The following is a 24,306-nucleotide window of genomic DNA, read 5'->3' on the forward strand; positions in this document are numbered from 1 at the left end:
TCTCTGATCAAAAATAGTGAACAGTTTTGGTCCCATTATCTAAGGGAAGATTTCCTGCCTTTGGGGGCAGTCTAGAGAAGGTTCACAAGGTTGATCCTGGCTATGGAGGGATTTTCTTGAGGAGAGGTCAAGTAGGGTGAGCCTGTACTCACTGATGTTTAGAATAATAACAAAAGCAACCACAATGAAACATGCAAGACTCTTAACAGACAAACAAATTTCTGGAAAAGCTCAGCAGGTCTGGCAGCATCTGTGAAGAGAAATCAGAGTTAACGTTTGAGTCTGGTGACCCTTCCTCAGAACTATTCTGAGTTCTAAGGAAGGGTCACCAGACCCGAAGAATTAACTGATTTCACTTCATAGATGCTACCAGACCTGCTAAGCTTTTCCAGCAATTTTCGTTTGTTTTTAATTTACAGCATTTGCAGTTCTTTTGGTTTTTATTAAAGATTGCCAAGAGGTTTGACAGGGCAGATGCCCAGTAGCTGTTTCCCGTTGTGGAAGAATCTCGAACAAGAAGGCATGATCTCAGAGTCAGAGGTTACCCATTTGAGACAGATATGAAGAAGAATTTCTTCTGAGGGTAGTGAATCTGTGGAATCTTTACCACAGTGGGCTGTAAAGGCTAGGTCATTAAGTATACTCAAAGCCCAGATGGACAGATGTTTACTTAATAAGGAAATGAAGGGTAATGGGAGTATTTGGCATGAAAGGGGAGTTGAAGATCTCCTGCTCCTGTGTCTTATGGTTTTATTATACAACAGCAATTGCATAGCACTTTAGCACACTGGAACATCTCAGCGCTTTACAAAATCAACTGTGCTGAACCGTAATCATCACACAGCCAAACACAACAGCCAATTTCTGCCAGCAAAATTTCCACATACAACAAACATATGAATAACCAGGATGGATGAGTCCCAGTTCCTTTGAAACAGACACATAACAGTTCTTCTCAAAGCTATTTGGTTAAAAAAGGCCCCTTTTATAACAAATTAGGAAACATGGAATGCCGCCCCACTGTGGGCAAAATATACTGTGGGCAATATCTTACCAGATGCAGATTGCTGTGGGCTAGGACAAGCTGTCTCATAGAATTGGGAGAGATGTTCAGCAAGGTTAATCGTGAGATTCAAGGGTATCTTGTAGATATTTTTAAGCAACCTGTTCAACGCGTTATGAAGCACATAGAACTTTACCTGGGCCTTTTGTTTCAGGCAGAGATGCTGCCAGTGTACCATAAGAGCTCCACCAAATACTAATGAGACCTGAATCTGCTTAGCTTCTGAGGGCAGGTGTTTTCACACATGTGCTGCAGGCACACTGTATTGTACATTTATTTTGACCAACATTTTTTGTCATGTTACGACACTAAGTAAGGTGGGACATGAACATGGATCTTCTCTCGCAAAAGGAGGGATATTACACTGCGCCACAGGAGCCTTTTACACATCTTGTAAGCTCTTTTCAAGTACGATGACAAGATTCTCACTAAGCATCCCAACAGACGATCAGCACTGGTTCTTGAATACCTTGTTAACAACCCAACTCGCTATTGGTTTTGATCTTACCAAACATTACCACATAAACCGGCTGCTGTTGAAATGCAACATGGAAACCAGAGCAGACTCTTGGGTGCGTTCAACACTTTGCTTGCTCTAAATGACTTCCATTGTGCACACAAGGCATCAACTTCTCAGGGCACCCTACATTTGATAAAGTCAGAGACATACTGTATGGAAACAGATCCTTTGGTCCAACCAGTCCATGTTGAACATAATCCATTGTGCCAAAATCTGAGAACATTCATGGAACATTTCCAAACCACTTAAACATGCTTCTGCACTTCAATGTTGTACAGCCAACAATCATTGCAATGCTGCTACAAGGACATTGTGTACTCAGACACACACCAGCTCATGGTTACAGTAGCAAAGATACAATGAGCGTGAGGTACTGGAAAGAAGATAGCGGTACTTACCCTGGCAGAATGGCGAAGGACACAAACCTGTTTCCTACAGTGTCACGCATTCCCCAGAGGGCCGAGAGCACTTTAACCTGGGTGGTAATCTTGGACTTGGCTGGCACGATCTAGTATCATGGTCTCCACTATTGGTCCAAGGAGGTCAAAAAAGTACTTACCATCTGTGCACCAACCTATCTAACAAGACCTCCAGCACCCCAATTTCTTCCGGTCTGCCATGACTGAGGCAAATATCAGGAACAACGCAGATCAGTTCCAGACTGACAGCAGCTATCCAGGTGCACAACTGGCTTCTTACAGATGATGCAGCAGTGAGGGATAATCCCAGGATATCCAATGAATGGCAAGTTATTCCAGAAACAGCATGTAGTAAGATGGGTGGAAAATGGACATGATACTCAGCACAAGAGGTCAAACAACAATTAAGGCATCCAGTACATCAAAATATGTAAAGAACACTTGCTCGACTTTGTGACGGGAATCAATACACCAAACTCAAATGAATAAGGACTTAGCCAAAAATCAAGATTCAGTTGTATCAATTGTTTGGTCATTTATATTTCTGAATCTAAAGATCAGCAGTTTCACATTAGAGGACATGAATGAAGTTGTGATAGAGGCTGTAAATCATTGAACCGCTACATTGTGGAAACAGGCCCTTCAGCCCAACAAGTCCACACCGACACTCAGAGCATCCCACCCAGACCCATCCCCCCAATCTACACACTACGGGCAATTTAGCATGGCCAATGCACCTAGCCTGCACATCTTTGGATTGTGGGTGGAAACCAGAGCACCCCCGCGCAGACACAAGGAGAATGTGCAAACTCCACACAGACAATTGCCTGAGGGTGCAATCGAACCCAGGTCCCTGGTGCTTTGGGGCAAAAGAGAGTGAATTTTAAATTTTACCTCCAGCTGAAAGGTAACTCTGGCGAGTTCAGTCTGTTGAATACTTCACAACACAGTCCTGCTCTTCCAGGTGGTTAGACTTGATGATTACAGTTGGAAGTTTTGCAAGTTAACCCCCACCAGCTGCTTGACAGCACAGTTGCTTAAGGATTTTTCACTATCCCTGCTGGAACATCACTGGCATGGTGCAAAATATGCAGCATATCTGCCTTTAGAACACCACCAGTATCTGGGAGCACAGTTTCAACTGAAATTCAGAAACTTGGCTTGATTCCATTTCCAATGCCTCTGGGCCTCTCATCTCCTCCCCCAGGATTTTCAGCCCATTCAAGGTCACGCTTGATTGATTTCCAAAGGTGCCTCAACTCCAGTGCCTGCCCAGTGATTGTTTGGGTATTTCATTGTGCAAGTCCACCAGGCATTCTCCCCACTTTGAGGTTTGACAGGAAACTCCTTTAGCTGCAACCCTTGAAGAACAGCTAATGGAAGGTGCCATTACAGAAACAGACCACATCTTCATTGCCTCGCAGGCCCCCAGGAAATTTTCCACAATCCCCTATGCAAAAGTCACTATTTAAAAACTTTTAATATTTATTTGACCACTGGATCAGGCAGATATTAAATTGCTTCATTCACACATTTCTAATGACAACAGTATTGCTGAAGCATTGCACAGCAACGTTAACTTGATGTAATGCTGTATATCAAGAAAAATGGTCAGGGAAAATTCAATGTCAGCAAGCACATAAATGAACAAAGTGTATTCACTTATATTGAGTCCCAAAGAACTCATAGCAGATTCAAAACATTAACACGGTTTTATCCTACACAGAATGTGCCAAACTTGAATTTCTTCAGTCCTTTGTGTTTTCATTTAGTGATGTTTCTCAGTTGAAAAAGCACTAAATGAAATAAAGAATAATTACAAAAGACCAGCACAAATCCCACTTGCAATGATTTCAAAGGTGGTGATAAATTTGAAAGGGATAACACCCACAGATTTCAACAGAAAATTCTTACCTGGCATTGTCTACTAGCTCTGCCAATGCTCCAAAAAGAAACTCATGAGTGGTTCTGAAAATTAAAACATGGAAATTGTTTTAAAAATGCACCTGTTTTGCCATCAGAATTTCAGTACAGTTTACATGGTCACAAATAATATTATTTGGCAAAAGAAACAAGTAGAATGACAAACGCATGAAATTTTCACATTAAAGCCATCTGAAATGTTGACCTGGCCCAGCAATACAATTATCCAAAATTGGGTTGTGTTTAGCAGTCAAAATGTTTTTGACAAAGAAAATGTATTTAGTATCTTATCATACTTGTTAAGAAATGTCTCAAATCCTTACTAATTTAAAAGTATGATTATATTATTGTAAAGTGCGACAAGGGAGCACATAGCAAGATCCCACAATTGAAAATTAAAAGTTTTGTTTGTCAAAAGCTTTGGGAAATTTTGAAGGTGGTGGAATAAGATGACTGTATTCACCCTAAATTCTCTATTGTACAAGTAATTATCATTTTATCTCTAGCCATAATTATTTTTGAAACATTTTTCAACTCTTACAAACCCAACTCTTTTTTTTAATTCATTCATGCGATAAGGGCATCACTGGCCAAGCCAACGTTTATTGCCCATCCCTAATTGCACAGAGGGAAATTAAGGAACAATCACATTTTTGTGGTTCTGAAGTCACATGTAGGCCAGACCAGTTAAGGATGGCAGTTTCCTTAGTGAACCAGATGAGTTTTTCCAAAAATCAACAATGGTTTTATGGTCTTCATTAGACTCTCAATTCCAGATTTGTACTGAACTCTAATGCCACTATCTGCCATGTCAGGACTCGAACCTGGGTCCCCAGAACATTACCTAGGTCTCTGGATTAACAGTCCAGCAATAATCCCACCAGGCCATCATCTCCCCTTACATCATGGTATATGAATATCAGAACAAAATAATCAGCATCTCAGCAACCTGCTGGACACTGACGTCAGTGTGGCGAGACCTTGGTTAAATACATGGCTTGAAGTCCCTATTTTAAAGGATACACTGAGAATTGGTCAAAGCAGAAGTAAAGGCTTTAAGGGTTAATTTCGCGTAAAATCCATGAGTCCAGGAGGAGTATTGCCAAGACTGATATCTTTATTAATAACATGTACAGCAAGGTGGTCAGATCACAGGTTAAAAAACCCACAGGCAAAAAAATATCCTCAGCAGAGCACAGCAACAGCCAAAGTCGTCGCATCCAGAGTTGCAGAACAATTGTGACAGGAGATCCCATTGCAGGGCAAACATATTTAGGTTTCTCCAGCTGTAGACACAACACCATGACGTTAAATTTCCTCCCTTAGTGATATCCTTGATGCTAGCATAAGTGGTTGCAGGGCATTGTGAAGAGAAGGGAGAACAGTCAGAAGTTGTGGTTAATAATAGAATCAATGTCATCAGTTATGAAAAAAGGAACGGGGTTGGGGGGGGGGGTGGCAGGAGTGGTGTTTACGAAATACATTCAACAGCATGCCCTGTAAAGGAAGCAATCTCAGGATTACTCCCAGCAAAATTGTAAAGAGGATAGACCAAGTGAATGTGCAGCTGGGAAGAAGATGCAAGAATTTACATTCTTCAGGCATTGGGCCCAATCAGATATGTACAGACTGAACAGGCTGCATTGGAGGAGGACAAGGGCGACACAGCGTTCACTAATCGGGAGACAAAAAGATGGAAATGAAAGATAGGAAAGTAGATAGCGAAAGTGGAAGGCAAAGTAAACAGGGGCTAGCAGCAAAAAGGGGAATTGTATAAGATGTATAAATATCAAAAGACAATTCCAAAAAGATACTATACCTGAATGCACAGAATAGTCATAATAAGGCATAAGAACTAACAGTGTTAGTAACTGTAAACAGATAGAATATGATTCTGAGTTTAGAGACATAAAACTGTGGGGTAGCCAAGGCTGGGAATTGGACGCCAAAAGGTATTCAGAAATAAAAACAAATTGCTGGGAAAGCTCAGCAGGTATAGCAGCATCTGTGGAAAGAATTCAGAGTTAACATTTCGGGGTGACCCTTCCTCAGAGCTTTTTGTTTGAAATCATTTGTGGGATGTGGGTGTTAATGACTGACTAGCATTTATTGCCTATCCCTAGTTGTCTTTAAGAAGGTGGTGTGAGCAGTTTGCTTGAACCACTGTAGTCCATCTGCTGTGGGTTGATCCACAATGCCATTCGGGAGGGAACTCCACTCAGCTCTTTTGTCCATGTTTGAACCAAGGTTGTAATGAGGTTAGGAGCTGACGGAATTCCACAATTTTGACCCAGCAGTGAGAATTTTTGGTGAATCTCTGCAGTGCATCTTGTAGATAGTGGAGGCAGTGGATGCATGTGGCTGTGGTGTCAATCAAACAGACTGCTTTGCCCTGGGTGGTGTCAAGTGTCTTGAGTGTTGTTGGAGCTGCAGTGGGGAGTATTCCATCACAGTCCTGACTGGTGCTTTATGGACAGGGTTTGGAAAGTCAGGTGGTGAGTTACTAGCCGCAGTATTCCTAGCTTCTGACCTGCTCTTGTAGCCACCATGTTTACATGGAGAGTCCAGTTGAGTTTTTGGTCAATGATAACACCAGGATGTTGATAGTGGGGGATTCAGTGTTGGTAACACCACTGAATGTCAAGGGGTAATGGTTAGATTGTCTCTTATTGGTGATAGTCATAGCCTGGCATTTGTGTGGTGCGAATGTTACTTGCACTTGTCCAGATCTTGCTACATTTGAACATGGACTGCTTCAGTACCTGATGAGTTACAAATGATGCTGAATATTGCACAATCATTGGCGAACATCCCCACTTCTGACCTTATGATGGAAGGAAGGTTATTGATGATGCAGCTGTAGATGGTTGGGCCTAGGACACTACCCTGAGGTACTCCCGCTGAGATGTCTGGTCTCCAACAACCACAACCATCTTCATATGTGGCAAGTATGACTCCAACCACTGGAAAGTTTACCTCAAATACCCACTGGTGCCAGTTTTGCTAGGGGTCCTTGATGCCACACTCTGTTGAACGCAGCCTTGATGTCAAGGGTTTTCACTCTCACCTCATCTCTGGAATTCAGCTCTTTTGTCCACATTTGAGCCAAAGCTGTAATGAGGTCAAGACCTAAGTGGCCCAGGCAAAACACAAATCATGCATCACTAAGCAGGTTATTGCTGAGGAAGGGTCACTAAACCTGAAGCATTAACTCTGATTTCTTTCCACATATGCTTCCAGACTTGCTGAGCTTTTCCAGCAATTTCTGTTTTTGTTTCGGATTTACTGCATCTGCAGTTCTTTCAGTTTTTATCAAAAGATATTCAATCTTTAGGAAGAACCACCTGATTGAAGTTCATAAAATAATGAGGGGTATAGATAGAGTTAAGGGTAGTTGTCTTTTCCCTAGGATGAGCAATTTCACATCTGGGGGGTACATGATTAAGGTGAGAGGAGGGAGATTTAGAAAAGACACAAGGGGCAATTTTTTTTCACAGAGGGTGGTTCGCATGTGGAATGAAGTTCCTGGGAAAGTGGTAGATGTGGGTACAATTACAACGTTTAAAAGACATTCGGATAATTACATGAATAGGAAGGATTTGGAAGGATAATAGGCCAAGAGCAGGTAGGTGGGACTAGTTTAGTTTAGGATAATGTTCGGCATGGTCTGGTTGGACTGAAAGATCTGTTTCCATGATGTATAACTACTGTGACTCTATAAGAGCTCAAAAGGAAGAGATGGGGTGGCTTTAGTCAAAGGTGAAATCAGTGCAATAGCAAGGAAGGACATTACTGCAGGAAATCTACAATGTAGAATTGGTCTGGGTGGAACTAAGGAACAAACAACATCCACACACAGACTAGACAAATGACATTAGCAACACAATAGAAGACAGATTTCTGCAGCACGTACAATCTTTTTTTAAAAAAAGACCAGTACATTGAGGAACCAGGCTGGGGAACAGGCTATCCTAGAATTGGTTTTCTGCAATGAGAAAGGATTAATTATTAATCTTGTTGCAAGTCTTTTATGAAAAGCAAGCATAACATGAGTTTTTTTTACTGGAATAAAAAGTGAAAAGTTGACGAATAAAGGTCACTGGGTGTCCTTGTGCATCATCCATTGAAATCAAGCATGCAGGTACATCAAATAGTTAGGAAGGTAAAAGGCATGTTGGTTTTCATCGCAAGGAGGTTTGAGTACAGAAGCAAGAAAATCAAGGAAACTCTATGTGGCTTTGGCAAGACCAAACCTGAAGTACTGTGCACAGTTCCGGTTTCCTTCATAAAGGAAAAAAGATATACCTGGCTTATGGTATGAGAAGCATTTTTGAGATAGTGACCATAACTCAATTACATTTAGGTTGGTTATGGAGAAGAATAAGGAATGGCTGGGGAAAAAACGTTCCTAAATGGGTAAAAGATAACTTTACAAAGATGTATATGATTTGGCACAAGGGGACTGGCATTGTGGATTTACTTGTCACAAATGGACTGCAGCAGTTAAAGATGGCAAGGGCAACTGGGGATGGGCAATAAAGGCTGGCCTAGTCAGTGACAACCACATCCCACGATGAACAAAAAGAAAAAGAACAAGAAAGAGAAAAAGGAAAAGAAATTAACTGGGAGGATGTACTCGCAGATAAAACAGAGAGCAATGGGAGGCATTCAAGGAGAAAAGAACGCACAGGACAAATATGTTCCCAAAAAGACAGGGTGGGGCAAAGACCAGAAAACCTTAATGTAAAGGGACATAAAGGTTAGGATTAAGAAAGCTTATAGCAGATATAGCATGTTCATTAGAGTCCTAACAGAAGTATAAAAAATGGTTTAAAGGAAATTAGGAAAACAAATAATTCATGAGAAAGCACTGGCGAATCAGTATAGAGAAAAGCTCAAAAGGATCTTTACAAAATCTATAATTAGCAAGAAAATAAGTTGGGCAAGAGTAGAGCCCATTAGGAACAACTGAGGTCAAGAGAGAGTAGCTGGAAGATGCGGGCAGAGTCTTCAATGAATATCAACATGGGTATAGGTACCAGAGTGGGGGACTGTGAAATATTAGAAGAAATTACATAGAAAGGAGGTACAAATGGGTTTAGCAGCCTCACGAGTGGATAAATCCACAAGCCTGAATGAGATGTATCCCAGACTACAGAGTGGGGGCGCAAGGTAGGAAATATCAGGAGCCCTGGCTATTATTTTCATATTAGAAGTCAAGACTTCTAATGTTGTCCCATTATTAAAAAAGTGAGGAAGGGACAGGTTACTCAGTCTAACCTCAGCGTTGGGAAGATTATTCGAAAGACTTCTGAGGGACAGAGTATATCGTATCCTAGAGATAACCACATTAGTCAGTGATGGTCAGCATGGACCTGGGAAGGGAAGGAAGCGCTTGATAAATTTGATCAAATGTTTTGAAAGGGAAACATAATGCATTTCATGTGGTCTACATGGACTTTAGCAAGGCTTTTGAGAAGGTCCCTCATAACAGACTGGTCAAGAAAGTCACAGTCCATGCAATCCAAGGTAAAGTGGCACATTGGATCTAAAACTGGTTGACAGACAGAAAGTAGAAGCTGATGGTAAAGGGACATTTCTGTAACTGAAAGTTTGTTTCCCGTGCTGCTCCCCCAGGATCTTTGGTGGGACCCTTGCTGTGTTTGAAACGAATTAATGATGTTGAGTTAAAGCAAGGGAGAAGATCAAGATTATTACAGACAAGGTGAAAACAGTAGGGTAGTAAACCAGGAAGAGGATAGTCACAAGACACAGGAGGGTATCAATGGACTGCTCAGGTGGCAACGCTATGGCAAATAAAGTTCAACTTGGAAAAGGGAGAGTTAACATGCTTGCAAGGACTGAGGAAAAGGATTATAACATAAATGGTAGGACCCTGGAATGTACTGAAGTATGGAGGTCTTGTGTGCATATCTACAGATCCCTGAGGCAGCAGGACAGATAAGTAAAATGGTTAAGACAGCATATTGTATTTTTGCCTTCATTTGCTGAGGAAAAGAATGCAAGAGCAGGGAGATCTTGCTTGCACTGCATAAAATGGTGATTAGGCCATAAGTGAAGTACGGCACACAGTTCTGGTCACATTATAGGAAATATGTGACCGCATTAAAAGGGGTACAGAGGAGTACTACCAAGATACTGTCTGGTCTGAGCTATAATGAAAGACTGGATAACTGTAGTAATTTTCCTTGGCTCAGCAAAAGGAAAGAGGAAAATGTCAGAGATGCATAACATTGAAGGGTATAAAAACTAGAGGGGGAAAGAACTTTTTCCATTTGTAGAGGGGTTAATAACTGGGGCATAGATTTAAAGTAAGACTTAGAAGAGCTAAAAGAAATATTTTCATCCAGTTTGGGTGGAGGAGGTCTGGAGCTCTCTAATCCAAAGGGCAGCTGAGTCAAAAATTCTCAACATTTAAGTAGTCTTTAGATACTCGCCTACGTTGCCATAGCCTTGAAGACTACAGGCCAAACGCTAGAAATGATATTAGTTTAGTTAGATCTTTGTAGACTGGGCATATATGATGGGCTGAAGGGCCTCCTCCTGTGTTATAAAAGTCTATGAGTGTATGAGACCTGCAATCAGTAGTAGTATAAGTATTAGTAGTATAACAGTCTGTTCAGAGCGACCCAGTATCCCACTTGAGTGCCTTTCCAAAATTTAGGTGGGCGTGATATGAACAATTTAAAAGTGTGCACCACTACATTTCCCAAATCCCAGTGACATCTCTTTTCCCTTCACCACTTAGGTAAGCACTGTGACAGCTTTAGTACTGTCTGAAAGCTTCAGGGTATTTTTCTCTCATCGCTGCCAAATGCAGGGCTGCACAACATTTGTTTCCTGCTTTACGAATTGAAAACCTTGTAGCAGCAGTCAATATGTGAAATGTTCAAAAACCCCTAGGGTTCCTTCTTAAAACCAGTCTGCAGTTTCACCATTAAATTGTTCTGCTCCAGTGAAATCAGATTTCCACGTCACCAAATGCCCCATGTTATACACAGTTGAGGCTACACTCTTTTCATCTAACCTTTGCCATTACGTATAAATAAAACTCTAAATCGATCCTAAGGTAATATTAAAGCCCAGCAAGTCTACAACATCTGAACACAGGCACACTCCCTTTAATAATGAACTTGGAGCCCAAAATATTTAAACAGCTTGCAAAAAAGTAAAAGATGCTTCAATCAAGAAGCAATAACTCTGAAATATAAAAACTGTCAGAAAAATAAAGAGTGGGCTGCAACGTCTCCATTAAAACATCGTATTGTGGGAAGACCCCAAGTTTAATTACGCTTTTGAATACCATATCCCCTGACTTTGGGAAGGATAGTTAAGGGAGTAAAAAGAAAAATCCTGCTCTTTATCATGATCTGATAATCTTAAGTAGAAAATGCAAGTGAGGCATATCAGGTAAAGAGACATGAATAGATGCAGATTTGATGTCCAAGGTCATTTTGTTATCACCACATTTATCATCTCTCATTTGGTTGTGATACAAAAAGGTCTACAGGTGCCTAGTTTGCCTGTGATACCCATCTACTGCTTCCAACTTTTAATGATGCAAAAGACAGTTAATGCAAAACATTAACTTGTGGACAGCGTACAATTCTCAATGGTAGCACTGGCAATAAGATTGAGAAATCCAAAGTAGTTTTAAGAGAAGTTTAGTTAATAAGTCATGCACAGAAGCACTATTTCACATACTTGACATGACTTAATAGTCAAAGTTGGATGCCCACAAACCCAACTGCCCACTAGCTACCAAGAATGTGAGCATTAGTTCTTTATAATATAAAGATAGGTTTACCACACAAAGCACAATACAAATTATCTCAATGGAAATCTTTGCAATCTGTGATTCTTTGTTTCCAACTGTCAGTTGTGGCATGACTTCACTGCCTCAGTCTCATTTTGGATCCATGCACAAAATTACCTCACTGCAGCATTTCTTTTACTCTCTCACAGGATGAGGGCATTGCTGACTAGGTCAACATATATGGTCTGTCCTCAGTTACCCCTGAAGAGATGGTAATAAGTCAACTCAGTGAATTTACTACAGTCCATGTGATAGACTTAGTGCTGTCAGGGAGTTCCAGGTCTTTGACCTAATGACAGAGAGGGTGAGGTGACAGTTCCAAGTCAGGATTGAATGGGATTTGGAGGGGCACTCACATTGGTAATGTGAATGCGTTCGCTGTCCTCGCCTTTTTAGGTGGTAGAGGTTGTGGGATTGGAAGGTGTTGTGAAATGAGTAAAGATAATTTGCTGCAGTCCATCTTATGGACTGTATACACTGCTGCCACTCAGTCAATGGCATATGGGGTGCCAGTCAATTGGACTACTTTGCCCTGGATGGTGTCAAGTTTCTTGACTGTTGAGTTAGTTGCATTCATCCAGGCAAGTGCAGTATTCCATTACACTCCCAAACTACCTTGCAGATGGTTGACAGGCTGTGTGAAGAAAGGAAACGAGTTACTTGCCACAGAAATCCCAACCTCTGACCACCCTTTGAACCACAGTATATATATGGCTAGCCCACTTCAGTTTCTAGTCAATGGTTAAATTCTCTTGTTGAAGATGGCCAGTGTCTCTCACTTCACATGATGTGAACATAACTTGCAACTTGTCAGCTCAAGCTTCAGCCTGTCAAGGTCTTGTTACATACGGACATGGACTGCCCCAGTAGCTGAGAAGTCACAAATAATATTCATTGTGCAAAAGTTAGTGAATATCCCACTTCTGATCTCTGAATACAGGGATGATAATTGAAAGGGCACTGCCTCGAGGAACTCCTGTGACTGAGATAAGTGACCTTTAATAACCACAACTATATTCCTTTGTGCCAAGTACAACTCAAACCAATGGAGTGTACTCTCTGATTCCCATTGACTCCTAGTTTTCTAGAGGTCCTTGAAATTACATGCGCTCAAATACTATGTTGATGTCAAGGGTTATTATCTCTCACCTCACCAGTTCAGCTCTTTGGTCCAAGCTTCGACTACAGCTCTAATTTGGGTGAGGACCCAAGCGCAACTGCCCAAGAAGTTCCGAGAAAGAGTCCTATTAACTTGAAATGTTAACTTTTTCTCTCATTCTCCGCAGACGCTACCAGACCTGCTGAGTTGCTCCAAAACTTTTTTTAAAAATTTCAGATCTCCAGCATCCACTGTACTTTAATTTTATTTTTCTAACTTGTTTGCAAAATTCTTATGTTGCAATGCCTGCGCTGGTAAAATTAAAAACATACAGCCAAAATTATATCAAGGAATGCTTTCTTTTAACATGCTGAAACTCCTAGAAAAGGGGCAATTGGACATTGTGGAAGAATACTCTCTTCGTCTTAGAGAAATGCAGACAGCTGCAGCAGCCAAACTTTAAGGGTATATTGTATCATAGTTGAAGTATTATTTTCACTGCTATTATAGAAGCAGTGACTAGATTTGTTTCCAAGCTCAAGGGGATTTCAAATTAAAAGCTCAGTCACCACCTTCTCAAAGGCATTTCAGAATGGGTTGGCCTCGTCAATGATACCCACATTCAGTCAAATGAATAGAAATAGAACATATAGCTATCAAATCAGAATAGCAGTATGTTTACTGAGTTCACAGCTACCGATGCAGATCGGTTCTCCTCATCCCAGGTGCACAAAGGATTTGCACCAGCTGTCCCGGAAGGGAAAGGACCAAAAGTTACCATTCATTATCTTCAAAATAAAATGTGTACTATGGTTACATTGCCACAATTCAATGCACATTTTCCACTATACTGAGAGCTTCAATGGTTTAAAAATTTTCAATAGATATTGCTTGATAAAAATTAAAAAAAGACAGCTTAAATTATACCAACACAACCAGATCATTGCAAAACAATTTATAAAATTGTTTCTCAAGCTGGCACAAAAATAGCATTTTTCAATAAAAAATTAAATAAAATCATATGATTAATGACAAAGTCATACACAAACATGACAACTACAAATCGAGATTGAGAAGATCTCTATTTAGGTTATGGTTTTATGATGAACACAACACAGTGAAAAAATTGAAAGTTGACAATTTTACAATTAATCAGAACCTACTCCATGCCCGGTGTTTGGCCATATCCCTCCAAACCTTTCCTATTCATGTACTTATCCAAACATCTTTTAAATGTTGTAACTGTACCTGCATCCACTACTTCCTCCAGCAGTTCATTCCACACACTAACTACTCCCATTATAAAAAGGCTGCCCCTCATGTCCTCCTTAAAATCTTTCTCCTCATAGAGTCAGAGAGTCCTACGGCATGGAGACGGGGCCTTCGGCCCAAATTGGTCCATGCCAACTAAAATGTCCATCCATGCAAACCCAATTTCCCCACACTTGGTTCACTTGGCCCACTTCCCCAGCTGATCAAGATCCTGCTGCAATTTCTGATAAGCTTCCTCACTGTCCACGATACTGCCAATTTTAGTGTCATCCGCAAACTTACTAATCATGCCTTGTATATTCTCAACCAAATCATTGATCTCGATAACAAACAGAACCAACCCGAAGCACAACACTAATCACAGGCCTCCAGTCTGACAAGGATCCTTCCACTATTACTCTGTTTCCTACCATCAAGCCAACGGTGCACCCAACTTGTCAGCTCTCTGTGGATTCCATGTGATCTAACCTTCCAGAACAGCCTACCATGAGAACCTTACTAAAATCCACATAGACTACATTTACCAGCCTGCCCTCAATCTTCTTAGTCACTTCAAAGAATTCCAAATTTGTGAGGCAATATCTCCCTCACATAAAACAATGCTGACTACTTCTAATTAAACCACCTTTCCAAATGCATGCATATCTAATCCCTTGGAATCTTTTCAACTTACCTACCACAGATGTTAGGCTTACTGGTCTAGAATTCCCAGCTTTTTTCTTTGCAGCCCTTCTTGAATAAGGGCACAACATTTGCTACCCTCCAGTCTTCTGGGATCTCCGCCCTGGCTAACAATGATGCAAATGTATCAGCCAAGGTCTTCACAAATTCTTCTCTAGCCTCTTGCAGGAATCTTAAGATATATCTGGTCAGGACTGGAGATTTATCCACCTTCATACATTCTAATATTTCCAACACCACCTCTACTGTGATACGGACTGTCCCAAGATATCGCCACTAACTTCCCCAAGTCTTCATGTCTTTCTCCACAGTAAACACAGAGGAGAAATACTCATCAAGGACCTCGCCCACCTCTTGCGGTTCCACACATACATGTCTACTTTAGTCTTTGAGGGGTCCTATTCTCTCTCTAGTTACTCTTTTTCCTTTAACATACTTAAAGAATCTCACTGGATTCACCCTAATCTATCGAGTGCCCTCTTTTCGTCCTCCTGATTTCCTTCTTCAGTAAACTCCTGTATCCCCTATATACCTCCAGGGATTCCCTTGATCCCAGCTGCCTGTACCTGAGCTATGCCTCTTTGTTTTGTTCTGGTCAAAACCTCAATATCTCGTCATCCAGGGTTCCCTACTCCTGCCAACCTGGCCCTTCACCCTCACAGGAGCATAAAGATCTTGAACTCTAGCTATCACATTTTTAAAGGCCTCCCACTTGCCAGAGGTCCCTTTGCCTACAAAAAAAACTACTCCAATCAACCCCTGTAAGCTCCTGTCTAATTCCATCCAAATTTGCCTTGTCCCAATTTAGAATAGAACCCCTGGACCAGTCTTCTCCATAACTAATTTAAAATTAATACAACTATGGTCACAGGTCCTAAAGTGCTCCCCCGCTATCACCTTAGTCACCTGTCCTGCCCTATTTCCCAAGAGTAGGTTGAGTTTTGCCCCTTCCTGAGTAGGACCTTCTATATATTGCTTGAGGAAACTTTCCTGAGCACATTTAACAAATTCTACCCCGTCTAACCCATAACACTGCGGCAGTCCCACGTCTACATTGGGAAAATTAAAATGCCCTACAATAACAACCCAATCGCTCCTGCAATTCTCCCCAATTTCCCTGCATATTTGTTCCTCTAATGCCCACCGACTATTTGGGGCCTATAGTACAACCCTAATAATGTCACAATCTCCTTCCTATTTCTTAGCTCCATCTGTAAAGCCTCACTGGATGATTCCTTAATTATTTCATCTCTGACTACTGCTGTGATGCTCCCCTTAAATCAAAAATGCAACTTCCCCCTCCTCTGTCCAGCCTGAAGCACCTGTACCCTGGCACATTAATCTGCCAGTCCTGTCCCTCCTTAGCCATGTTTCTATAATGACTATAATATCCCAGTCCCACGTACCTAATACGCCTTGAGTTCACTGGCCTTACCTATCAGCCCTCTTGCATCGAAATAGACGCAATTTAATCCAATAGGCATTCCTCGCTCCCTGTCGTGTTCCAGCCCGACCTCTTTCTTCAATTTGCTATTTCTGATTCCTGTATCTCCTTACAGCCTCGCACTTGCCTCCCTGCTGTTGAGGATCCTCTCCCCACCAATCTAGTTTAAAGCCTCACTTGTAGCACTAGCAAATCTGCCTGCCAAGATATTGGTCTGCCTCCAGTTCAGCTGTTACCTGCTCCTCTTGAACAGGTCACCTCTGCCCCAGATAAGATCCTGATGATCAAGGAATCTGAATCCCTGCCCCCGGAACCAATTTTTTAGCCACACATTCATCTGCCATATCCTCCTGTTCTTACCCCAACTAGCACGTGGCACTGGAAGTAATCCAGAGATTACGGCCGCCGAGGTCCTAGTTTTTAACTTTTTTCCTAGCTCTCTATAACCACTCTGCAGGACCTCATCCCTATTTGTACCTATGTTATTTGTGCCAATGCGCACAATGACTTCTGGCTACTCACCCCCCCGACCTTGAGAAGGTTCTGCAGCTGCTCCAAGAACTCCTGGAACCTGGGAAGCAACACACCATCCTGGATTCCCATTTGCGGCCACTGAATCTCTTGTCTGTCCCCCTAATTATTGGGTCTTCTATCACCAAGGTTCTGTTTACCTTCACCCTTTCCCGCTGTGCCCCAGAGCCAGTCGTAGTGCCACCAGCACGGCTACTGCTGCTTTCCCCTGAACGGTCACCCACTGCTCCCCCCACACCCCCAACAGTATCCAAAATGGTATACTTGATTTTGAGGGGAATGGCGCAGGGGATTCCTGCACACTCTGTCCACTCCCTATGTCTTTCCTGGTGGTCACCTAGCTACTGCCTACCTGCACCTTGGGTGTGACCACCTCACTAAAACTCTGACCTATGATACGCCCAGCATCTCCAATGCTCCAACTCCAGCTCCCTAACATAGTCTCCCAGAAGGTGCAGCTGGGTGCACTTCCCACAGATGTAGTCATCAGGGATGATGGAAGTCTCCCTGAGCTCCCACACCTTGCAGGAAGAGCATGCCACTGCCCTAACTACCATCTCAATTGCTCTAAGACTAAACAGGAAAGTTACCTGAGCTTATCTGTACTTTTTGATGAGCCACTGCTCATCAAAGCCTCTCGAGCTAACACCTTACTTCTCACTCTGCTACCAACAAATTTTCAACAGCACATCTCTCGCTCTCACTTTCTTTTGGTTACAGGAAGGAAACACTAGTTATGTAACATCTGGGGTTTAGGCACTCCTCGATACCAGGCCCACGACAATCTGCTCTTCATTGTAGGTGACTGCTTCCAGGCTCTAATAAATGCACTGAAGAGATGCCTCTCCTTCTCAGTCACCCTCTGCTGGATGCCTCTGGCCTTAAAAAATATGCTCCTTCATTTTGAACTCCCCCCACCTTTGGGAAAAGACATTTGCTACTCACCTTATCTACACCCCTCATGATTTTATAAACTTCTGTAAAGGTCACCCCTCAACCTCCTACACTCCAGTGATAAAAGTCCCAGCCTGTCCTTGTGCCTCAAACCCTGCATTTCTGACAACATCACAATAGAATGTGCTGGATCAATTTTGCTTCATAAACAATTATATTTCAGGTGCACTTCATTGAGAGCTACATTAGCCCATGGTTTAATCTTGAATAGGTACAGATTGTAACTGGTCTCAGTAGAAATACTGCAACACTTAAAAGGATCCTTGCAGGATTCCAGAGAAGATGGTAGTGTACAAAGAGAAGGAATTGCATACAGATGATTTAGCGAGCAATTAGGTAGTTGCAGGTGAAATCATGCAAGGACCATATGATAGAGCTGTATGAAGGCTCTTATGGCATGGTGGTAATGGCTCTACCTCTGAACCAGTAAGCTCGGGTTGAAGGCCCACCTGGTCCAGAAGGGTGTAATGACATCTCTGAACAGAGCAATTAGATAATATCTGAAGTTGGTCAGTGGAAGGGAGGCACTTGTGATTGGTGTGATGAAAGAAGGTGCCATTCAGTGTACCTTTGGGCTAGATGCAAATTTAAATCTCACTAGAGCAAATTAAGAAACGGAATTCAGCTGACGCAACGATACAGTCTGATACCAGGGTGGGTGGGGTGTGGAAACACTGATTATTGCAACAACCCAAATGGCCTTTCAGAGAAGAAAGTTTTCCATCTCTACCTAATCTGGCCTAAATGTAACTGTAATCACACATTATGAGGCTAAGTTTATGAAACAGCCTTAGCAACTTCTCAGTAGCAAGTCAAAGAACAATAAATAGAACTCTGTCAATGTCATCTACCCTCCAAAGACAATAGGGAGCAAGGCACAACAGAGGGAAGATTATTTGTGACTTTGGTCATGGCCATTTTGTCACGGTGGATGTGTTGGAATCTTGACTAAAGAGATTAAAGTTGTGAAACAGATGAACACAGGTCTAACAGGTGATAACAGGACATTCATCCTAAGGAGAAGTCAGTTTCCCTCCTCCTCCCCCACCCCCCAGCAGTGCTGGATGCCTTTCACATTCTATAATTGTGGCATGAAGCCTTCCAAAGGAAAATATATTCAATTTACAACATAATTGATTGTGGACACTTAATTTTGAGTTCCGTATAGCTCAATCACCACCTCAAAATAATTTGATATTCTATGCAACCCCTCAAGAGGGTTCCTTCTCTTCACCCTCGGTGCATTTTGCTTTACTCTCAATAAAATCTTTTACTTCCAATTAGTTATGCTGTATTTGATTATGCCCCACACATCTTCAACCCATGAGAGATCAAGTCTTTTGCCTAGAGGGTCCATTAAAATTCAGTTCTGTTATCCAGCCTAGAATTCAATAGAATTTACAAATGAGTTTACTCCTTATACACAGTGGCAAAGTACAGAACCATGTGGCAGCAGGACAAATCAGCTGGCAAAAATCCGAACTCTGCAGTAAAAATTAATGGGCTGCCAACATAATAGAAATCAAAAAGGTACTTACTGTACCTTATTACACATATGTGTATGTTAGAAACAAACTGCTGACAAAAAAGTTCAAAGCAGAAGCTTCTGCAATGTGAGATCAAAGTCCAACGAATGCGTCTTGGCATACTGAAATCTTTCTAGTTTAATGAATCAGTTACTCCTTTACAATAAATAGTCTACGATCATCATTTGCTGATATCAGAAAACTAGTTTTAACCTCCTGCCTGGCAAGAACCTACTTGAAATATCTTGATGTCAATCTAAATTATCCCTTCCTTAGCTCCAATCAATGCTAGTCCACTTGTGACAACTTTATGCCTTCTTACATACATATTGTACTCTTGATTACCTGCATTTCATCAGATACCCTCACAATGGAAATGAATTGGCAAAGGGACTTTCTGCTCAAGTAGAGAGAACTGGGGCAGCACAGTGGCTCAGTGGTTAGCACTGCAGCCTCACAGCGCCAGGAACCCGGGTTCGATTCCAGCCTCGGGCGACTGTCTGTGTGGAGTTTGCACGTTCTCCCCGTGTCTGCGTGCGTTTCCTCCGGGTGCTCCGGTTTCCTCGCACAGTCCAAAGATATGCAGGCTAGGTGGATTGGCCATGCTAAATTGCCCGTAGTGTTCAGGGGTGTGTGGGTTATAGGCAGATGGATCTGGGTGGGATGCTCCAAGGGTCGGTGTGGACTTGTTAGGCTGAAGGGCCTGTTTCCACACTGTAGGGATTCTATGATTCTACTATTGGGAAAGTGATCAAGAATGATGTAATAAAGGTTCATAACTTAGTCACTAAACAATCATCTCTCCTAGATGGTTCATTCTCTTAGGACAGTCACTGGAGTCTCTCGCATTAAAAAGAAAAAGGTTAGGATGCCTGGCACCAATATTTAATCAGCCTTGGAAGCAAGCAGTAGATGGAATAATCTTAACCCAAAGGAACTTCAGTAGATCTCATATCAATATTGACTTCTGTAATACTGTCACCTTCCAGTTTCATCAACATTTTAAAAAATTCAGTCCCAACCTGAAAAATGTTTGGACCTCACCATGAAACCCAAATTTGACAAGTCAAAGAATTAGATCCATACATGACAAAGATTGCCCACAGTCACTATGACTACAGCAGTTGATTTGTTTATGACTTGTGGAACCAGTTACTTAAAGTCCAATAAAGACTTATATATTACTTATCCATTACATCTGATAATGTTCATTAATTGGGGAGGAGATCCCAAATGCATTGGTATGCTCTAACTGCAGGTTAACAAAGTTCCATACCTGGTTTCTGGTCTGTGCTTTGGGTAATCCAATGTCTTCAGATGAGGAGTAAAAATACTTATACACCTCACTGCTATGTGCGTTTTGGAAAGTGCTCTTAACTCCTGGCAAAGACAAGACCTATCTTGCCTTGGACAACAAGGTGCAGGGCTGGATGAACACAGCAGGCCAAGCAGCATCATAGGAGCAGAGAGGCTGACGTTTCGGGCCTAGACCCTTCATCAGAAAAGGGGGAGGGGAAGGGGGTTCTGAAATAAATAGGGAGAGAGTGGGAGGCGGATAGAAGAGGGATAGAGGAGAGGATAGGTGGAGAGGAAACAAACAGGTCGAAGAGGCGGGGATGGAGCCAGTAAAGGTGAGTGTAGGTAGGGAGTTAGGAAGGGGATAGGTCAGTCCAGGGAGGACGGACAGGTCAAGGGGGCGGGATGAGGTTGGTCGGTAGGAGATGGAGGTGCGGCTTGAGGTGGGAGGAGGGGATAGGTGGGAGGAAGAACAGGTTAGGGAGGCAGGGACGAGCTGGACTGGTTGATGCCCTTTGCAGTAAGATATTTCAACTGGGTACTAAAACTGGGGCTGCGAGGGCATTGCTATCATCAGAGGCTGAGTAAACTGGGACTATGCTCTCTGCGGTTTAGAAGAATGCAAAGCAATCTCAGCAAAATATAGAAGATTCTAAAGAGGCTCAACACTGGGGTTGTTTCTGCGGTTAAGGGAATGTAGAACGCAGTAGGCATTCTCTCAGGATAAAAGGGATGCTCATTTGGTACTCAGACGGGAGAAATGTCTTCATTCAAAGGATGGCACATCCTTGGAATTATCTACTAGAGGACTGAATGCTTTACTTGAGGCAGAAGTAGACAGATTTTAGATATCTCATGGATATAGGAGTAAGTGAGAAAGTGGAGTTGCTGCTACAAATCAGTTACAATCATATTGAATGGTGTAGCAGAGGCTTGATGGGCTGTATGGTGTACTCCTCATGCCATTTCTTGTTATGCTTAAGTTCCTCCTCAAAGTTTGCCTGCATTTGTACGTGACAGAGAGAACACTGAAAAATGATCTGCATTGTCACACTTGTTTAATGGCTGTTACCCAAGCCGATTCAAAATGTACAATCTCTAAACAACTCCAGATCTTCTGTTCTCATCAAATTACCGAAATCTTTATGATTTTAATATACATCTGCCACCACAATTAAGCTAAATGCTGAATATTTCAGTTGCTCTGGAATGTTCAAAGTAATTTACCTTACAGATGAGCCATGGAGGAAATTTTATGACTTGCTGCAGGATGCAACCATCACTTCCCCGCACAAAAATAAACTTTGGATCTCCAAGGAAGTTGGTCTTTTGTATCTCCATCTAGAGTTAAAATCTAAGCATACATAGCAACATTGAATATAGGAGCAGCAGTCGGCCATTCAAGCCTACTCTGCTTGTCAATATGATCATGGCTGATCATCCAGCTCAGTATCCTGTTCCACCTTTCTACCTATGTACTTTGATCCTTTTAGTCCTACGAACTCTCTCTACATCTTCCTTGGAACATTTTGCAACATTTTGGCATCAACATTTCTTGCAGCAGAAAATTCCACCAACTTACCATTCTCTGGGTGAAGAAATTACTCATCTCTGTACTAAAAGGCAGATACCATATCCTAAGACTGGGACCCCAGTTAATGACTCTCTTATCATCGATATCATACAGGGTAGATGCAGGAATGATGTTCCCGTTGGAATTTTATATGATGAGATCCCCCGTCATTCTTCTAAACCCTAGTGAATATTGCCCTTAGCAATCCAGTCTGTACGCCCGTCATGCCATCCCAGGATTCAGCCGGGTACAGAAGAACACAAGCCAGTTTTCTTATGCTGAAAAATGGAAAAGCACATCTACAACTTCTTTAAAGCATTCACGTCACACATTAAAAAGCACAGACCAGGTTGATTTTAAAAATGGTCTAGAAGTTAAACTAAACAACTGGTAAGCATGAGATAACAAGGTGCAGAGCTGCATGAACACAGCAGGCCAAGCAGCATCAGAGGAGCAGGAAAGCTGACATTTCGGGCCTAGACCCTTCTTCAGAAATGGGGGAGGGGGTTCTGAAATAAATAGGGAGTGAGGGGGAGGCGGATAGAAGATGGATAAAGGAGAAGATAGGTGGAGAGGAGACAGACAGGTCAAAGAGGCGGGAATGGAGCCAGTAAAAGGTGAGTGTAGGTGGGGAGTTAGGGAGGGGATAGGTCAGTCCAGGGAGGACGGACAGGTCAAGGGGGTGGGATGAGGCGAGTTGGTAGGAGATGGGGGTGGGGCTTGAGGTGAGAGGAGGGGATAGGTGGGAGGCAGGACAGGTTAGGGAGGCAGGGACAAGCTGGGCTGGTTTTGGGATGCGGCAGGGGGAGGGGAGATTTTGAAGCTTGTGAAGTCCACATTGATACCATTGGGCTGCAGGGTTCCCAAGCGAAATATGAGTTGCTGTTCCTGCAATCTTTGGGTGGCATCGTTGTGGCACTGCAGGAGGGCTAGGGTGGACATGTCGTCTGAGGAATGGGAGGGGGATTACAGGGATGGGTTGGGATGCTCTCCGGAGAGTCAATGTGATTCGACGGGCTGAATGGCCTGTCCATACACTGTAGGGATTTTAAGTAAACTGCTCCAATACAAAATGAAGTAAATGATAGAAAAGTAGGTGGTTTTGTGTGGAGAATCCCCCCAAATAATTCAAACAATTTGGTTTATTTCTTCTCATTTTAACAAAATGTCTTGCCTATGATTAATCAAACTGCTTATGCTAACAACAGACGGAGTGCTTCTACTACTACTGTCTGGCTACCTCACATTCCAATTTGCGTTAAAGTACAAATATGTTTAGCAATCGTCAGATTAGTCAAAAGAGCTTCATTAACAAGTTGATGTTGTCCCACCCTGCCAACAGCCTCAACACCAACTGGCCTCTATTTTGCTGAGTTCGAATAAATCCACACCTACATTACGTGAGTGCATATTTCAATCTGTGGGAATATGCATATTTGTTTACCTCTGCTAAATCAAAATTATTTGTGTTTTTTAAAAAAAAAATAAACACCTCAGAATTCAGAATACACACAGACATTAATAAAACGCGAATTCAAGAGGCGGATTTAAGGTAACGTTTAGGTCACACTTTCAAGACAAAATCCATGTGATACTTAAAACGTTCGCCCCGATACAGACGTGATTTTCTCACCCTATCTGAATACTCACGAATTGGTGTGTAGGTATTCGAAGGTCAGTTGAGCTCGGTTAAGGCAATTGTAATTGGTACCAGCCATGGCGCCTTCCCTTCTCTGCTAACGCAGCGCTCCGGGCTTCTGAGGGCCGCCCCCTCGGCTCACGCTGCAAGACTCGGGCCTTTTTCGTTCTCCTCTCTCTCCCCGTGTACACGATTTCCTAGCCACATTTATCGTTCACTTATTGACGAACGGTTTTTTTTTCCTCTCCCCTTCTTCCTCCCACTCCTCCTTTTCCTTTTAGAAACACAGGCGCTCCTCGCCAAACCGTCACCCTTCAAACCTCGTTCTCGGGCCCGGTTTCGGTGCTTCAGTTAACCGCCTGCCTTACGAGGCCTGGCCTGGTCCGGTCCGGCCCAGCTCTGTCTTTTCTCTCCAGGACCCGGTTACCTCACCGCTTTCCCTCCTCCACCTTCAAACAACCGCATCCACCGCCAGCGAGACACTCTTTGAAAAAAGTAACTGCAGCCTCCAGCTCGATTGCGCAGGCGC

General features: G+C 42.5%; 1 long non-coding RNA gene across 1 annotated transcript; it reads right to left on the minus strand.

Annotated features, from left to right (window-relative positions):
• Positions 1 to 2,854: 2,854 nt before the first annotated feature.
• LOC125485949 lies at positions 2,855 to 24,306 on the minus strand. The gene is made up of 3 exons (XR_007264663.1): positions 23,789 to 24,306; positions 3,917 to 3,970; positions 2,855 to 3,452 (listed from the first exon to the last, which is right to left on the minus strand). It is a non-coding gene; the product is annotated as an uncharacterized LOC125485949 (long non-coding RNA).

Source organism: Rhincodon typus, chromosome 24 (genome assembly GCF_021869965.1).
Source record: "Rhincodon typus isolate 14 chromosome 24, sRhiTyp1.1, whole genome shotgun sequence".
Classification (NCBI taxonomy): domain Eukaryota; kingdom Metazoa; phylum Chordata; class Chondrichthyes; order Orectolobiformes; family Rhincodontidae; genus Rhincodon; species Rhincodon typus.